The sequence below is a fragment of the Xyrauchen texanus genome, chromosome 13 (genome assembly GCF_025860055.1).
Source record: "Xyrauchen texanus isolate HMW12.3.18 chromosome 13, RBS_HiC_50CHRs, whole genome shotgun sequence".
In the NCBI taxonomy this organism is placed as follows: domain Eukaryota; kingdom Metazoa; phylum Chordata; class Actinopteri; order Cypriniformes; family Catostomidae; genus Xyrauchen; species Xyrauchen texanus.
In genome coordinates, this window is record NC_068288.1 from 21,789,205 (window position 1) to 21,802,383 (window position 13,179).

Genomic DNA, 13,179 nt, shown 5'->3' on the forward strand with positions numbered 1-13,179 from the left:
AGGCTTTGAGGGAGAGAGGGCTTCTAAGTGACGATGTCGAGCCCGGCAAGAGATAGCCCGCAAGCGTCTCTTCGACCGGCGGCATCACTGAATACCCCCGTGCCTCAGCACCCACGATAGCGTAATATAATGACGCCGAGGGTATGTGAACACGGGAAGAAAATATATATATATTTTTATATATATATATATATATATATATATATTTTTTTTTTTAGGGGTTCTCCATGAGCTGAAAAAGCTCTTCAAGGAGGTTATCAAAGAAAGGGAAGGGACCCATGAGGCGTTCCCTTTCTTAGACTGGAAGGTAAAATCTATCCCCTAATTGGAGCGTTTGGGGGTCTCTTTTTCGCGTGGCCAGTCCAATCTGGCAACCGCATGAGTAACAACATCGAGCAATTCCTCCGTAGATTTTTTATCGCGGACGGAAAGCTCGGAGGCGGGAAGAGAATAGCGATCCACCTCATGATCCGAAGAAGCCTCGGAACGCGCTTCGAGATCATGTGAAGGACCAGCTGGGTTTGGGGAGAGAGTGAGAGAAAGGGATCAACCCGTCTCTTGCTCCTCAGCCAAATCCATGCACGAGCCCCATGAACGATCTTTTCGTGAGTGCTGACTCCCGGAAGCAAGCGAGGCGAGCACGCCCTGCTGCAACGCGAGAGCAGCGTGCTCTACCCCAAAACAAACAGCAAAAACTGATGTGTGCAGTCTTCAGCTATAGAGCAAGAAGAGGGGAACACGCACCGTTTGCTTTCAGTCACTCTCTCTTTCTTTTCTTTTTTTTATATATATATATATATGTATATATATATATATATATAATATTTTATAAACAGAAGAGAAAAATAGAACAACGTTCACTGCACACTGCATCTATCTGTATCTATCTCCTAACAGAGGAAAGAAAGTTTTGACAGGGTGTGTGAAACACACAGAAACAGAATCGCTCTGAAAAAAGAGTTTCTGACAACACCTGGTGACGTATCCATTTATAGCCTGGCCTCAGGTGCATCTAATGATTACATCAGCCGAGGCTATAAATTCCGGTCAATGTTCATTGACGTGTTCCACACATTTATTCAGCTCAGCTCACAGCTAAAGCTGTTCCCCGTAGCGCTTAGCAGCACAACATTGTAGTGAAGCCTTTTGTAAAGGGAACATAGGGCGTTGTGATTGGTCATGTGACCAGATGCAAAGTGGTCATGACGGACACATCCAACACGGGCTCGGGAGCCCTGTACGATGAACACCCATCCTTTGGCCGCTCAAACCAGATCTAGCCCTGATGAGTTAATTTTATCATTTTATTCATTCTGCTTAATGATATTAGATTGTATTGCACCTCTGAAGTACAAAGAATCAAAAACAAAAAATTCTCTCTATTGTCTAAATGAACATACCCGGTCTTTGAGGCAGACCTGCCGTAGAGCTGAGAGGAAATGGAAGAAAGATCACCTTACTGTCTCTTACCAGATTTATAAAGATTGTTTAAAGATCTTTCACAATGCGTCTAAGTTGGCAAGAACAAATTACCTTTCAAATTTAATTAATACACATTCTAATAGACCTAAGATTTTATTTTCAACTATGAATTTGGCAATAAATCCAAACTGTCATTATAATGTTGCTCCCTCTAAGGCGATCTGTGACAAATTCATGACTTTTTTCCAAGAGAAAATTACTACCATTCGCTCGTCTTTCACCAATACTCTATCAGGTATTGTATTTAATTCGGTTACTGGTTCTGCTGTTTTCTCTGGTTTTCAGCATGTCTCTCTCTCTCTGATCTTAGTGAAATGATTAGTGATATGAGGCCCACTACCTCTCCACATGATAGTGTTCCATGTAATGTTTTAAAAACAGCTTTTGCAACTATTGGTCCAAGTATACAAATAATTATAAATTCTTCCCTAGAAAATGGTATTGTCCCAGGATGTTTTAAACATGCAGCAGTGAAACCTCTACTTAAGAAACCGGGCTTAGATCAAAATTGTTTAAATAACTATCGGCCTGTTTCCAAGCTGCCATTTCTGTCAAAGTTATTAGAGAAGGTGGTGCTATCCCAATTACTTCCATTTTTAAAGTCAACAGACATTTTTGAACCTCTACAATCAGGTTTTACAGCTTATCATAGCACAGAATCAGCTTTGCTGAAAGTATTTAATGATCTACTGTCTACGGTTGACTCTGGGAAAAGTGCTGTATTAATTCTGTTAGAACCTTACTGCTGCTTTTGATACAGTGGATCATAGCATTCTTCTTGCGAGGTTGGAACATTGGGTTGGTATAAAGAGCACAGCACTACAGTGGTTTAAATCTTATCTTACAGATAGGGTTTTTTCTGTTAATGTCACAAGCTGGGCTCGAACTTGGGTCTCAGATGTGGAGAGTTGAGTGTTCTACCACTTAGCCACAGAGGAGGTAAAGTTGGACCCAAACGAAACACTCAAGGCAGTAGTCCAGGCAAAGTAGATTATTTAAAAAAAAAAAGGGTGCTTTGCAAGTCCACAAAAATCCAACAAAAGTTCTTCTCAGAATGAGGTATAGTTAAGGTAGATATAATGAAAATAATAACAGGAGAGAAATCAAATAACTCCACGAGGGGAGAAAAAACAAAATCAGATAACTAAGAACAGCTTACTTGGGATTACTTGGGATAGCTTGGAAAGCTGGGAAAACTTGGAAGGACTCGGTGGGACACAGCAGGAAACACATGGCAAGACTCAAAAACCGAGTGAGGGACAAGGGGGAAAAAACACAGCTAAAGTACTCTAGGGGAAACAAGGCACAGGTGACCTGGATAATGCTTAACAAGGACACACGAGTAAGAACTAAGGCAGAGGGGACCACAGGTGACCTTTAGAGGCCCGGAGACAAACAACAGGAGGCAGGATGCTGACAGGACCCCCTCCTCTAGGAACGGCTCCTGACGTTCCTTCCAGAACACCCTGGCCTCAGGGTGCGAAACTCTTGGATCAAACTTGGGTCCAGGATGTCCCTTGCTGGAACCCAGGAGCGCTCTTCCAGCCCGTAGCCCTCCCAGTCCACCAGATACTGTAGAGAGTTCTGGATCCTCCGGGAGTCCAGTATCCGGCGCACTGTGTAGGCTGGCTGGCCGTCAATGATCCTGGGAGGTGGAGGGGGTCTGCGAGGGGGGAAAAGGGAGAAGACAAGACAGGTTTTAGTAATGAAACATGAAAAGTGGGGTTAATTCTAAGTGAACGAGGGAGAAACAAACGATAAGAGACAGGGTTAACTTTCCTTGCTATGCAAAAAGGGCCGATGTATTTCTGGGAAAGCTTCTTAGATTTGACCCGGAGGGGCAGGTTCTTAGTGGCTAACCAGACTCTTTGACCAGCTCGGAAATTAGGGGCCATCCGTCGGCGGCGATTAGCCTGGCTTTGGTATCTCTGGGAGGTCCGAAGGAGGGTATGCCTGGCCTTCTTCCAGGCTTCTTGTAGGCGGCTACAGCGTAGGACAAAGTGCTGGGCCGAGGGAACACCAACTTGGGCCTCTTCCTTGGGAAATAATGGAGGGGTGTATCCAAACTGGCATTCGAAAGGGGACAATCCGGTGGCCGAGGACTGGAGGGTTTTGTGGGCATATTTAGCCCAAATGATATAGGTGGCCCAAGACGTGGGATTACTGGCCGCCATACACCGCAAGGTGGTCTCCAGATCCTGATTAAGCCGTTCCGTCTGCCCATTAGACTCTGGATGGAACCCAGACGACAGGCTGGCTGTGGCCCCAATAAGCCTGCAGAAGGCCCCCCAAAACCGGGATGAGAATTGGAGACCTCGATCAGAGACCATATCCAGGGGCATACCAAATATCCGGAAGACATGGTTCATTAGGAGCTCAGCAGTCTCCTTGGCCGAAGGCAGCTTGGGCAGGGGAATAAACCGGGCAGCCTTAGAGAACCGGTCTACAACCACCAGGATAACAGTGTTGCCCTGGGATGGAGGAAGTCCTGTAACAAAGTCCAGAGAAAGGTGTGACCATGGCCTGTGGGGAACAGGTAAGGGATGGAGCAGTCCCTGGGGTTGCTGACGTGTAGACTTTCCCTGGTTGCACACAGGGCAGGCCTCCACATAGACCTGAATGTCCTTCTTGATGGACGGCCACCAAAACCTCCGCTGGAGGAATTCCAGTGTGCAAGCACTACCTGGATGGCACGTCAAGGGCGACTCATGACCCCACTGCAAGACCCGGGCCCGAACAGATAGAGGAACGTACAGGCGTCCGGCGGGACCACCGCCTGGATCGAGCTCATGGACAAGGGCCTCTCGTACCCCTCTTTCAAGAGGCGCAACTATCCTAGACCCCGGAATAATAGATTCCAAGGGTTTCTCTTGTATTTCAGGCGAGTGGACTCGAGAGAGGGCATCCGGCTTGACATTCTTGGTGCCAGGTCTGTAAGACAGGAGAAACTGGAATCGATTAAAAAACAGGGACCATCGTGCTTGCCGAGGGTTCAACCGCTTGGCCTGTTGGAGATATTCCAGGTTCTTGTGGTCCGTGAGAACTTGGAAAGGATGCTGAGCCCCCTCAAGCCAATGGTGCCACTCCTCCAAGGCCAGTTTTACCGCAAGCAACTCTCGATCCCCCACGTGGTAGTTACGCTCTGCCTCAGACAAGCGGCGAGACATGAAGGCACAAGGGTGTAACTTTCCATCCTCACCCCTCTGTGACAGGATGGCCCCCAACCCCACCTCTGAGGCGTCCACCTCCACCACAAAAGGTCTTTCTGGGTCAGGTATCACAAGAATCGGAGCTGAAGTAAAGCAGCACTTGAGATCCTCGAAGGCCCTCGCTGCCTTTGGATCCCAGTGAATCTTGGTTCCTCCTCCCTTAGTAAGTGCTGTCAAGGGGGCTACCACAGAGCTGAAATTCTTAATGAACTTCCTATAGAAGTTTGCAAAGCCAATGAAACGTTGAACCTCCTTGACTGTGGCAGGTGTGGGCCAGTTGTGGACTGCCTTGACCTTCTTGGGGTCCATCTCCAGGTGGCCAGGAGTGACGATAAACCTGAGAAACTGAGTCTGGGAAACATGAAATTCACACTTCTCAGGTTTTACGTAGAGATTATTGTCAAGTAGTTTCTGGAGAACCCAGCCAACATGCACCTCATGCTCCTTCAGTGATCTCGAGAAGATGAGGATATCATCCAGGTATACAAAGACAAACAGATTAAGCATGTCCCGGAGAACATCGTTAATCAGGGCTTGGACTACTGCGGGGGGTGTTGGTGAGCCCAAACTGCATCACCAGATATTCGTAGTGACCCATGGGGGTGTTAAAGGCCGTTTTCCATTCGTCTCCTTGCCGGATTCGCATGAGATGGTAAGCATTGCGGAGATCCAGTTTAGTAAAAATGGAAGCCCCTTGAAGCAGCTCAAAAGCAGTGGCCATGAGAGGAAGGGGGTATCGATTCCGAACCGTGATCTTGTTAAGGTCCCGGTAATCAATACAAGGCCTAAGACCTCCGTCTTTCTTCTCTACAAAAAAGAAGCCCGCCCCAGCTGGGGAAGTAGAGGCACGGATGATGCCGGCTGACAAGGACTCCTTAATGTAGGTATCCATAGCTGAGTGCTCGGGGTAGGACAAGGAGAAGATCCGACCCCTGGGAGGGCAGGAACCAGGGAGTAGATCAATGGCACAGTCGTAAGTGCGGTGAGGCGGTAAGGAAGTAGCCCAGGACTTGCTGAACACTGCCATGAACCGATGGTAAACACTGGGGACTCGGGAGAGGTCGACAGACTCTTGAAACTCGGAACTAGAGGCCAAGGGACTCTGAAGCATGCAGGTGAGTTGGCAATTTGAACCCCAGCTTAGAATGGTGCCAGTTGGCCAGTCGATTTGGGGGTTATGTCTGCACAGCCAAGGGTGGCCCAGGATAATAGGATACTCAGGGAGTCAATGAGATAGAAGGTCTCCTCCTGCTGGTGTTGAAAGACGGTAAGTTGTAGGGACTGAGTCGCCTCTGTTACTTTGCCTGGTTCCAGAGGTCTGCCATCCAAAGCTGTAACTGCCTGGGGTTGAGGATGTAGTTGGGTAGGGATCTTAAGTTCCTTAGCCAAGGTTAGATCCAGGAAGTCACCTGCGGCACCGGAGTCGATCATAGCCTGGACCTGATGCTGGTGGCCCTCCCTGGACAGAGTGGCTGGAATAGCTAGGACAGCGTTAGTAGGAGGAGCTCTAATTTTCCCCATCACAGCCCCTCTGTAGCTGGGCGGGGACAGGCGTTTCCCGAAAGCTCGGGGCAAGTGGAGCGGAAGTGGCTGGCAACCCCGCAGTAAAGGCAGCGATGCTCCCTCATGCGAGGTTCCCTTTCATTGGGAGAAAGCCTGGAACGGCCTAACTGCATGTCCTCCGGGGAAACATGGAGCTGTTCAGGAGCCGGGGAAGCTCTGTACGAAGGAACACAAACAGGAGAAACGGAGTTGCTCAGAGGAACCTGGGGCTGAGACACCTGGCGGCGAGCCATTCTCCACTCTCTCAGACGATTGTCCAGGCGGATGGCCAAAGCTATGAAGGACTCGAGATCCCCAGCTGGTTCTCGGGTGGCTAACTCATCTTGAAGGGGCTCAGACAACCCTCTATGAAAACAGGCCCTCAGCACTTCATCATTCCATCCGCTCCTTGCTGCTATGGTCCAAAATTCAATGGCAAAATCCGCCGTGCTGCGGGAACCCTGACGGAGAGAAAGTAGGCGCTTGGAAGCTTCTCGACCACTGACAGGATGATCAAACACCCGCTTGAACTCTTCCACAAATAACGCGTAGGAGTCACAACAGGCCACCTGGGATTGCCACACTGCGGAGGCCCAAGAGAGCGCCTTGTCTGAAAGAAGGGTAATAATGTAAGCAATCTTGGAACGGTCTGTGGGAAAACTTGAGGGTTGGAGCTCGAAGGTGAGGGAGCATTGGGTAAGGAAACCGTGGCAGGCACTTGGATCTCCAGCAAAGGGCTTGGGAGGTGGAAGTCGGGGCTCCACCACTGGAGAAGGCCTGTCACCACTCGGGGGTGATCTGGGGGAAGGTGAAGGACCAGGGAGATGTTCAAAGAGCTGGCAGATGGAACTCATCATATCGGCCAGGATAGTTGGTCATCAACTCTTCTTGTCGGCTAAGAACGGCTTCATGGCGCTGGAAAGATGCCCCATGTTGAGCAATCACCGCCAATAGGTCCTTGGAACTGAGTGTCTCTGGGTCCATGACTGACTCGGTTTTTCTGTCACGAGCTGGGCTCGAACTTGGGTCTCAGATGTGGAGAGTTGAGTGTTCTACCACTTAGCCACAGAGGAGGTAAAGTTGGACCCAAACGAAACACTCAAGGCAGTAGTCCAGGCAAAGTAGATTATTTTAAAAAAAGGGTGCTTTGCAAGTCCACAAAAATCCAACAAAAGTTCTTCTCAGAAAGAGGTATAGTTAAGGTAGAGATAATGAAAATAATAACAGGAGAGAAATCAAATAACTCCACGAGGGGAGAAAAACAAAATCAGATAACTAAGAACAGCTTACTTGGGATTACTTGGGATAGCTTGGAAAACTTGGAAAACTTGGAAAACTTGGAAAACTTGGAAAACTTGGAAAACTTGGAAAACTTGGAAGGACTCGGTGGGACACAGCAGGAAACACATGGCAAGACTCAAAAACCGAGTGAGGGACAAGGGGGAAAAACACAGCTAAAGTACTCTAGGGGAAACAAGGCACAGGTGACCTGGATAATGCTTAACAAGGACACACGAGTAAGAACTAAGGCAGAGGGGAACACAGGTGACCTCTAGAGGCCTGGAGACAAACAACAGGAGGCAGGATGCTGACAGTTAGTATGGATAATTCTCTTCATCTGTAGCTCCTGTTTTCTGTGGGGTTCCTCAGGGATCCATTCTGGGGCCAATTCTTTTTAATTTGTATATGCTCCCTCTTGGAAATATTATTAGGAGACATAATATTTTGTTTCATTTTTACGCTGATGATACACAACTTTATCTGCCTTTGAAATCAGGTGATTCTGTTCAACACTTCTTGGAATGTATTGAAGACATAAAAAAGTGGTTATCGAGTAACTTTCTCCAGCTAAACAATGATAAGACTGAAATGATTATTTTTGGTTCTGCTGAATCTAGAATCGCTCTTGCTAACAAGCTTGGCCAACACTTCCACCATGTTAATTCGCATGTGAGGAATCTTGGTGTCATTATAGATTCTGACTTGGGCTTAGTCCGACAAATAAATTCAGTAGTGAAAAATAGTTTTTATCAGTTACGAATGATTTCTAAATTTAAATCAGTTTTATCTTTTCAAGACCTGGAGACTGTTATTCATGCTTTTATCACCTCTCGATTGGATTATTGTAATTCTCTTTATGTTGGTCTTCCTCAATCCTCTCTTTTCCGTCTTCAACTGGTTCAAAATGCTGCAGCCAGATTTTTGACATCATCTAAAAAAAGGGATCATATTACACCAATCCTGTCCTCTCTGCACTGGCTTCCTGTTTATTTTAGGATTCAATTTAAAATACTGTTGTTTGTTTTTAAGGCTCTTAATAACCAGGCCTGTCATATATTAGGGATTTAATACAGCCATACTTTCCAACTAGGTCTTTAAGATCTGAAGACAAAATGTTATTGCATATTCCTCGGTCACGTTGTATACGTAAGGGTGATAGAGCATTTGCAGTTGCTGCCCCAAGGCTATGGAATCAGCTACCACTTGACATTAGACAAGCTTCACCACTGTCTATTTTTAAACGCAGGCTTAAAACACATTTTTATTCTCTAGCGTTTTGCAGTATTAAATGAGATTGTCTTTTTTTTATGACGTGTTTTGTTTTATTAATGTATTTTATATTCATCTGTAATCTGGGGGCAGAGCCCTGGGTGGCTCGAGAGGCTCGAGAGGCAGAGCCCTGGAAGGCTTGAGGGGCGGAGCCCTGGAAGGCTCGGGAGACTCGAGAGGCAGAGCCCTGGAAGGCTCGAGAGGCGGAGACCTGGAAGGTTCGAGAGGCGGAGCCCTGGAAGGCTCGAGAGGCGGAGCCCTAGAAGGCTTGAGAGGCTTGAGAGGCGGAGCCCTGGAAGACTCAAGTGACTTGAGGAGTGGAGCCTTGGGAGGCTCGAGAGACTTGAGGGGCGGAGCCCTGGGAGGCTCGGGAGGAGGAGCCCTGGAAGACTCGAGAGACTTGGGAGGCAGAGCCCTGGAAGGCTCAGGAGGCGGAGCCCTAGGAAGCTCGGAAGGCGGAGCTCTGGGAAGCTCGGGAGGCAGAGCTCTGGGAAGCTCGGGAGGCGGAGCTCTGGGAAGCTCAGGAGGCAGTGCTCTGGGAAGCTTGGGAGGTGGTGCTCTGGAAAGCTCGGAAGGCGAAGCTCTGGAAAGCTCAGAAGGCGGAGCTCTGGAAAGCTCGGGGGGTACTGGCTCTTGGACGGTCATGGCCACTGGCACTGGCTCTTGGACGGTCGAGGCCACAGGCGCTGGCTCACTGACATCGGAGGCTACAGGCGCTGGCTCACTGACATCGGAGGCTACAGGCATTGGCTCACTGACATCGGAGGCTACAGGCGCTGGCTCACTGACCTCTGAAGCAACAGGCACTGGCTCACTGACCTCTGGGGCTAAGGGCTCTGGCTGGTTGACCATGGCTGAAGAGGGTTCAGGCTCGCTGACTGTGGCTGACGAGGGCTCTGGCTCGCTCACCGTGGGCTCTGGCTCGCTGGCTGTGGAAGGTGTGGAGTAGCGAGCAGAAGATTCTGCCCTCCTCCTCCTCCTTCGGGCTGACGAGGTTGAGCGCGCTGGCGCAGGAGCAGAGGAAGCTGGGCACACCGGCTCTGGAGCGGACCAAGCTGGCGACGCTGGTTCGTGGATTAAGGCAGGCGTGGAGGTTGGCTTGCTGGCAGGTGGGGCAGGCACGAAAGGACGAGCCATGGACGACTGGAGGGTCACCACTGCGGGAGGAGAGACAGGGTCCTCCTCAACAACGCCCACAGTGAGTGACGAGCCGCAGACCAGCAAAGTCTCCTCCACGAATTCCAGGAGAGTCCAGCCGCGCGTCGCCGGTGGCAACCGCTCCTTAAGCGAACTGTTCAGATTGACCCTGAAGAAAGCCACCAGGGAGGAGTCTGGGAAGTCCGCGACACTCGTCAGCTCGAGGAAGTCGCGGATGTGGTCCTCCACAGGACGGTCCTCTTGTTTCAGGCAGAGGAGTCTGAAGTTCGCCTGTAGTACTGCTGGATCCATATGAGGTCGATCGTTGTGTTACGTATGAGACAGCGAGGGCAGACGAGGAGAGAGGATCCAAATGCAGTTTAGACTTTTATTAAATGAACAAACGAATAAACAAAGGAAAAACCCACAAGGGGGAAATAAACTTAAACGGAGAACCAGGGCAAACATAAACAGAGAACTAGGGCAGCAAACATTCATGCACATACATCAAACAACGATCGACAAGGACTGAACAAGAAACCAGGGTTTAAATACAAGAGGAACAAACAAGGGAATGAGGGACACCTGGAAGAAACAATCAAGGGAACACCAATCATAATAACAAACTACAAAGGACTACAAAAAACCAAACAGGAACCAGGAAACAGGGGCTAAACTAAACTTCAACATAAGAGCACAACAACAAAAGACACCAATGAACATGACAGAAACCAAACAGGAAACAGGAACCAGGAAACAAGGACTAAACTGAACTTCAAAATAAAAGCACGAAGACAAAATACACCAATGAACATGACACTTACGCATACTCTCTTTTAAGACTGTGCTGCTTCTCACTTTGGCTTCAGTCAAGTGCGTCATGGATCTTGAAGCCTTGTTGGTTAATAACTCTTGCTTAGAGTTTAGAACGGACTAGTCAAAAGCTGTTTTCAAGTCTTAAGGAAGGTTTTGTGTCCAAGGTGTTGGTCACTCCCCTTAGGGCTCAAGTTATTACCCTGCAGGCTTTCTCCCCTCCTCCATTCATATCCGACAAGGCGCAAAAGTTGCATATGCTCTGACCTGTTAGTTTGTGTACGTTGATCGTGTGATTCAAACACGGCTAGCTGATCATCTCTTCCTAATTTATTTACAATTTATTTGTGTAATGCCCCTACTGGCTAATGGCATTACATTAAAAAAGGTCTTGCGCTGTCATGGTCTGTATTCATAATTACGCTGTTGTGCTACCCAAGTTGGCTAGTGTCACCACCACATATACACTTTTATGGTAAATTTCTACCTTCACCCTTTCTACTCACGTTAGAAAGGGGAGACACTTTCAGTGCCTTTAGCATGACTTGATGGCATACATTTCCCATAGCATCAGCTCAACTCACACAGTGTCAAAGTGACCGACTTGAAAGGGAACGTTATGGTTACGACTATAACCCTGGTTCCCTGAAAGGAGGGAACAAGACAATGTGTGCGCTGGATGCACTACTGATTTATCACTTTAAAGGTCTTAGTATCGCTCTATTCCATTCAGTTGAATATTCTTATCAGATAAGAGCTGTTCTCCACTATATACGTGCAATGATGGATGCGCAGGGGGCAGAGCAAGAAGAGTAATCTGCCAATGAAATTGCAGTGAATGGCTTCAGAGCTCGCCACTCCTGTGCAGAGTTATCCCATATTAGCTAAACTGACACTGCATCTCGTTCTCTCCTTTTAGGGAACCAGGGTTACAGTTGTAACTCTACCGTACTATAGTCTGAGTATACTTTTGTAAATGAGTTTTCTCTTCATTAACAGATAGCTGGAGAATCATCTGTTCTCCTTTTATTACTTAATACCTCTCTTCTCCCCGCTCTGTCTGTATGGACAGAGTTATTTACCTCGTAGCAGATAACAATATAAAAGGGCAATATATGGGAAAAGGTGAGTTTTGGATGATATTCATAATTTCTATTTTACATAGAAAATCTTGAAATTAAGTGTTCGTCAAAGAACAATTAATTTATCTTTACAATGTCATTTTTAGATTAATAACACCAATCTATCTTTCAGATTCATTTCCTACACACCCTTAATGAGAATTGGGGTTTAGTGGTTCTAGGAGGGTTCAACTGTATGTGACAGGGGGGCACTGGCAGGGCATGAGGGGGATTATGGTGTGGAGGTGGAAGCATACAACCGAGCCTTCAACACTTGGAAGGTGGAGTGCTTCCTTCCCAGGCTCTGGACCTACAGTGGCTTCTGTTCCATCTTCCTGGACACCTTGCAATGGACTGAACGATTCCCTTTTCTGTACCATAAAAAATTTATTCCTGCTTAGGCTTTGGTGTAAATCATGCTGTCTCCACATACACTGGTGTTGATCATTTACCAAAATATTTACCAGGATTAGTCATTTTTCAAGTTTATAGCAATAATATTTATTATGTCACTTTAAATAATCATAGATATTTAATATCGGTTTATATGTGTTTTAATATGCATATATTTAGATTGTTAATGTTCTTTTTTTAGCATTTGGTATGGGATAAGTGTTTTTATTTCTCTCTCTCTCTCTTTATCTAATGCAGTGTTTAAGTCACTGGGTGAAGATGCCCTGTTCGTTTTTCTTCAATTGGCCAATAAAACTGAATTAAATGGCCTTTAGTTTGACGCTTCACTGTATGATGAATGTAGGATGATGAAATGTATAATAGCGTTGTCCTGCATCAACAAAGTGTCATGCTACTAAAATGTACATTTCCCTCCTAAAGAGTCCAAACAGCTATACGTCATAATTCAGTATTCTATAATCCTCATGCTCATTCTAATCTTGGCAGCTCAAATATTATTATTTATTTTTTTCTTCAGAGAAATGCTTAATCATGTTAAAAACACAAACTCTTGTTAGTTATTATTAACATAACTTTAATGTAGTTTTAACAAACACTTGCTTATACTTGCTCAGATGTGACCGACAGCGTCCTTTTAACTATGGAAACCAGACAGCTTGCTTTTTCATTCCCATGACAACGCACGAGCGTCCGGTTTCCCTGGCAACCGCTGGCACCCGCCTCGAGCAAGTGCTGTGATTTCAACTTGTACACTGGTGACTTCAAACTAGTAGTCAGAGCTATTTTGTGTTTAATTCGTTTATGCACGTTCTTAGGATATAGGTATTTAATGCAATACACTGTGCAACAGAAACCATTTATTTATATCGAGCAAAACACAGTCAACAGTTTGCATAGAAACGGGTTAGATC

The 13,179-nt window shown here is 46.9% G+C and overlaps 1 pseudogene; it reads left to right on the forward strand.

Moving 5' to 3' along the window:
* Positions 1-12,255, forward strand: part of LOC127653737 (kelch-like protein 30) — a 73,594-nt pseudogene extending 61,339 nt beyond the window's left edge.
* The last annotated feature ends 924 nt before the right edge of the window (positions 12,256-13,179 follow it).